Below are 6,698 nucleotides of genomic sequence, written 5' to 3'. Positions count from 1 at the left end.
ATAAATAAAATTAAAAACCAAAAATTTGGTGTCTACAAATACCCTTCAAACCCAACACCATTCTTACACCATTTCTTCAAGACTACTTCTCTCTCTAGCTTGAAGAAACTCTCCTCCCTCTTTCTACAAACAAGTTCTTAGTTTCTATATTTTAGGTACATTTGGTGAGGAAGAAATACTTTGAAACTTGTTATCTCATGTCAAGTTTGTTAAGAAGTTTGTCGTATTATGGTTCTGTACAAAGTGTAAAAGGAAAAAAGATTTGAATCAAATGCCAAATCTCTTGCATTATACGATAAACCATCCATGTGATGCAGCATATCCTGAAAACAATATATATATGTACAAGTGTTCTAAAATCAAAACCCATGTTGACATTGTGTAGAATCTGACTAATATATAAATAAATTCCATATAACAGTCTACCTCAATATAAGGTTGCATAATATTTATTTTGTGGTTGTTTTTCTTCATGTTTGGAAATATTAGGACATGGTTGATTTGTTGTGATCTTATTCCCTCCTAAATATTTTGGTTGGTTAATTCTATGCAATTTTATGTTCCACAATATGGTATAGGAGCCCTTTTAAAGTTCTAAAAATGACATTTCAATTTAATGTATAACTCTGTATGGCATCTCTTAGGAATATTTTTTCGCTTTTTTTTTTATATTCAATATCTAAAAACAAAGAAAAATAAAGGCTTGCAGCACTGCTATTTATGCTTTGTAAATCTACTGAGTACAATTTTATTTTGGTCATTGCTTATTTTCTTTGCATGTTCTCTACACATGATCTTATTTTTAAAAACCTTTTACAGAATTTAATTATTTAAGATTTAAGGATTTTTCTAGTAAACATTTGAAAATTTAATTCTTTTTATGGTAATCTTACTCTAAAATTACTTTGGGGTAGTATCTTTCAAGTCAATAAAAAAACTATGCAAATAATAAAATGGTGAGATATAATAATCGAATACGACATTTCATTATAGAAAACTAATCTCAGATCTATAGAATGAAAAATAATTTATCAAATATGAAAAACAAATCCAAATCTGGAAATAGAGATCCAAACAAAGTTGTTAGGAGACACTGGTGAGCACTTGAGCTATCGCTTCCAAATTTTTTCATACAACACTAGAACTAAATTAATTAAAATATAACACAATATACCTACTCTAGTAAACCTATAAATAATCTGATCATTAGAATTTATCTTTACTAAAATTTGATGTTGTTACAACCCAAGGTTTTATTCTTTTTTTGTCAAATAATTCACTATATTTCAATAAATGAGAAAGTAATTTGAAGAAATGACCATTATAACTAAAAACAAAGGGTTAGTTCACAAAAATTTTCAACACACTAATCATGAATAACCTAATTCATCTCCCCCCCCCTTAAGTTGTCTTTGGACATTACAATCTCTCACTTACACTCCCTCTCTCCATATCACAACCCATTCTACCCTCATAAAGGGATAATTTCAGAAACCTCCCTTGAGGTTTGTTACTATTTCACTTAGTTCCCTTGATGTTTTAAAAATTACACTTGCCTTCCTTGATTTGACACTTTGGTAACCAAATTTTAAAATAGAGTCAAAATTTTAATGAATACCCTAAAATGCCCTTATCTTACAAAGTACAATTTGTTTTTCTAAACAAAAAGAGTGTCAAGTTTTTCATGCCAATATTTGTTATTTGATAATCAACTATAATAATAAACCTTTGCTGTAATATGGTATTTTTTATAGTACTTTACTGGGAATATAATTCTTTTATAATAGAGAAGAAAGTGCTATTTTGTTTTTTTTTTTTAAGTTTATGGACTTTTTTTAATAAAAATTTATGGACTAGTTTAGCAGTGGAACTATCATAATTTGGTAGTGATTTTGGGCTATTTGATTTTAATCATTGTTGACTTATCCTTGATTGTGATACCAAATAAAAGAGCTACAAAAAATTTGAAGGATATTAAAAGTTATCAAAAAAATATTACTAGTTTAATGTTTCATTTGGATAGATATTAGGGACAACATTGATAGTTCTTCTATACTTCTAATGAAATATAAGAGAAATGAATAAGAAGGAAAAAGGTAAAAAAAATTATAAAATCCATCCTTTGCATAAACATGGCAACAAAAGAATTTTATTAAAAATATTAAGGTTAGTGTTATCATTTTAAATGGGAAAGGGAGGTAAGTGTAATTTTTGAAACCTTAAGGGAGCCAAGTGAAATTATTAAAAACCTCAGGAGAGGTTTCTGAAATTATCCCTTTTATAAAATAACTATCTTAATATAATTAGCTATCCATATTTCAAACTAACCAAATTAGTTTGTTAAACAAGAAAGTGGATGAATACAATAAAGAAATGTTAATCGCACTCCACATTTTCATAATGCCTGTTCCATTATCTTTTTTGTCATATAATCTAATAAATGAAAACTATATGATAAAAATGATAATAGCAATGCTATTATTTTTAAAAAATAGAGTGCGATTAACATTTGCCTATAATGACTCACATAACAAGTTAAAATCAGATACAGTTCTCTTACAATTAAACAAAGTCACCTAAGTTAATAGAATTTACTTAAGCAATGATCTAAATGCAATGCATGTAAGATATCCAAGATTAATGCATATCTTACAAGGAAAAGCTTTTGTATTTTACTTGCTTTCTAGTTTGAAGCTTTATACAGTACTAAAGAAAGCTCTATAGCATTCATATCTAAAGTAAGTTAAGGGTTTTAGGAAACTCATATAAAATATTAGAAACGACTACTCACAAAATCAAGAAAGAGTGCTAAACCTTTTCTCCTGATATTTCACTAGTATTAGTTACTGAGTCTCTAGTTTATTCTAAGAAAAATAATATATTTTATCCAATATAAGATATAGTCACAACAGTTCTTCTAGCAATAGAATATAAACTATGTTATACGTGTAGATTATGCATTAAATAAGCTACTCAAATATGCAAATCCCTGCATGTTCAAAGAAATTTTAAAAGTATTCTTCATAATCATTTTCCTTGTTAAACAACATACATAGTTATGTATCCAATAAAAGTACTAAAGAAAAACATACTAATCTGTGGCAAGAAAGTACGTATGTCATTGTAAATAATGAACATAAAAAAATTAATATAAAATAGCACTCCAATCGATTGCATAGCCTAGAAAAAATTCATTGAAATCCAATAGAGAGGTTTACATATATTCAGCTACCAACTTTTGTCAAAATACTCCATTGTTTTGCCGTATTACTGGCTAATGATTACATCCCAACTCCAAATAAGTTACACATTTAAGAAAGCATTGTTTCTTTATCTATATTAGTTAGGTTTTGGATATTGGTTCAAAATCATAGAGAGGAGAACGGTGAACAATCAAAAGTCCCACCTTGAATGGACCCTGCACATTTGAAATTGAACTAGTACTTTAAGAACTCTGCCCATCTTGAATAGAAAGATTTTCCTCCCTCTTTCTTTTTTTATTTCCTACACTCATTGAGAATTTTAGAATTATAGTTTCAATATTGAAGGATACTTTTAGAATTTTAATTTTAGTATAAAAAATAATTTATGCACCTATATTTTGATATTTCTCATGGTCACTTGGTGCAGATCTAAATTGACTGATAGTTCCACTAGGAAATTCATAATAGGCAACCTCTTTTTTTGTTAGTAATGAGGATCCTTTTATTCTTCTTGAGGAGCCTTATAAATTGGATATTCGTGTAAATTTCTTAATTTTGAAAGTGATTAAAACTTTTAAAATATAAAAAAAATGTATTCAACTTACCTTGTTACTTGTCATTGGCTCTGTATTAGTTCTTTTAATAGAATGATCAGGAGGTTTCTCATGTTCAATGAAATTGTAACTTTAAGTAGGGGTCTATACACATAGTTGGTTTGAAGATGGTTGTAAAATTGTCATAAAACACATGAATAGTTATAATAAATGTATAATGACATAGCAATTTAACATGTAAAAAAGAGTACATTAACAAATTGATTAAGTAAAATGAGAAGAAAGTTAGGTATAAACTAACAATTAATTGTGACTTCTAAAATAAATTTTTATACTGTGTGCTCTTACATTCATATATATGACTTAATATGAAATATTGGATTAGATAGTTCTCAATTAATGTAGTATGTTTATCCTTAATGATGCCGTATAAAGTGGTTATATATTATACATGAATAGTTTAACAAATTACCTTGTCTATGGTGCCATTTTGACGCTGTCTTTAGTATTCGTTTGGGTTAGTTGTTTTTGAGGGTGTTTTTGAAAACGTTTATTGTAACAGAGTTTTTAGAGTATATTTTGGAATATTTTTTGAAAATATTTTGAAATATTTAAGAGTAGTAGAGTTTTTAAAATATAGTTTGGGATATTTTTTAAACATAAAAAAAATTTAGACTACTTTTTAGAATACCTTTTAGAGTACATTTTAAAAATTTTTATACTATTTGAAAAACTGAAGGATCCAAACATCTATTTTTGACAAGCAATGTGCATTAACAGCAATTTCATCAATCTTTGACTTGGTTTCACTTGTTGTGTCATGTTTCTCAAATAAAAACAAGTATCAGTACTCAAAATAAATAATTTAGTCACATAATAATATATATACAAATAAAAAAAGAAAAAGTATTAGATTAGATTTTAGAATTATTATCCAAATTAAGAATTGAATATTACCAAATTAATGTCACAACATTTAATAAAATTAAAAAATCTTGCAATTGATACTATTACTCAATACACTTGTCTAAAAATTTCTTACACTTAATAATAATATAAGATAAATCCTTCCATATATGCATCATAAATACCATGATAGATACTAAGAGTACAATGTTAACAGAGTAATTAATTTAACACTTCTTAGGATTTTAAATGTAACCAACATTTGATACTTAATTACATTTACCTCCAAAGTAGCAAGTGCATTGACTTCACAAACTTCAAATTCTTGGAATGAGATAGATCTAGCATTAGTTATAATGCTTCTACCACTATATAAAATTACCAAATTTATAATAATTTCTAGTACTTTGCAACAAGAAACAAGTGCCAATTCATTAGTTGATTCAAGGTACTAAATATGCATTTCAAAAAGAAAGATAAAAAACCTAAATTAACATATATTATACAATAGTAAGTTTAAATATACGTCGACTTATTTCTATAATATAAGATTTTTCGTGCGGAAAAGTTTGCATTACCTATAAGTACAACATTAATAGCCATTGTAGGGAAAAGTAGTTATCTCAATTGAGTAAAAATTCTTACTGTCGTTAATTATTTTACCATGCACTACTTACAAATAGGTGCAGATTTCTGATATTTTTATATAAGAACAATATTGCTTTAACTAGTTCTAGTTGGTAGTCTTCACCTAGTTGGCAGTCTTCAAGTTCTATTTGAAACATTCATGCTCAAATAGTTTGTATGTGAAAATTTTAGCTAGTGAAACCATCATTAGTTATGTACATGTTGATATAGTATAGACCATAACAATCACTTGTGTTGATAGACACCTATCTATATAAAGATCTACATACCTATATGTGCATGCACATACATTATGAATTTATGTATTTATATTTGTCAAATTTTGACAATGGGTGTTTGATATCTAAAATGTTATCTAATGTAACATGTGTCAAAGTCTAAAGTTTCTTTGTATTGTAAAACAATTTTGGATACTTTTAAGGGAATATTTTTATCACATAACTTTATTAGACAAGAATCACAAAGGATATGACTGGATTAATGGTATAGTGACTAACAAATATATAGAAACTTTGCATGACAAAATGACAACAAAGTTAAACTTTCCTTAATTGGTTTTTAAGAGGTAATCAATGCCTCTAATTATAATGACTCATCATAGAATAAAATGTTCTCAAAATTTTAGACTCTTCATCTTCTAATTCTTTTTATTTTTCACTTATTTTTTGTATTTTCTTTTGTCTTTTGTTTTCCTTTTTTTTCTTTTTCTACCTATCTCACATCTCTACATTATAGTAATGCATCAATCTTTTTCAAAAGCAAAATGCACTAAACTAGTCAACAAGCTCCTCTTTCCTATTTATCATATTCTTTTCTTTGTGGTTTCATTTTTTTGACTTTTCTCTCTCTTAGTATTCTAGGAAGATGATGAAAGGAAAATCAGGGGTTACAAATGATTTCGGAAGTAGGATAAATTTGAAAGATTTGAACGGAAAGAGGAGACAAGAAAGAAGAAAATATGAAAATAAAAGAAAATTCCAAACTACTTAAGGCATTTTTTTCTAAAATATATTTTTACCTTGTGAGAAAATAGTTAGATGCCTATCAGGAAATTCACGTTCACACTTTGACAAAGCTAACGCTCAATTGAGATTACCCTAACTGTGCCTTTTTTAGAAAGAAGAAATCTTTTGAAATTTAATATTAGTCATAGTTCATTAAGTACACAAATTTCAAGTAATCTTTTGTATAGATTTGTTAAATGTACCTCACAATTTTTCAATAACTATTACACTAATTTATAGAAAGTTTACAATATAGTGTTTCAAATTTGAGAAACTCTAAAAATTGACAGACTAAGGAACTATATAGAAGACATATAACCCTTATAAACACTAATGTTACCGTGCAACAAAATGCAATTTTAATTTATTTTACCATTAAAAAA

This window comes from Coffea arabica, chromosome 10c (assembly GCF_036785885.1).
Source record: "Coffea arabica cultivar ET-39 chromosome 10c, Coffea Arabica ET-39 HiFi, whole genome shotgun sequence".
Classification (NCBI taxonomy): Eukaryota; Viridiplantae; Streptophyta; class Magnoliopsida; order Gentianales; family Rubiaceae; genus Coffea; species Coffea arabica.
This window is presented reverse-complemented; position numbering follows the sequence as displayed.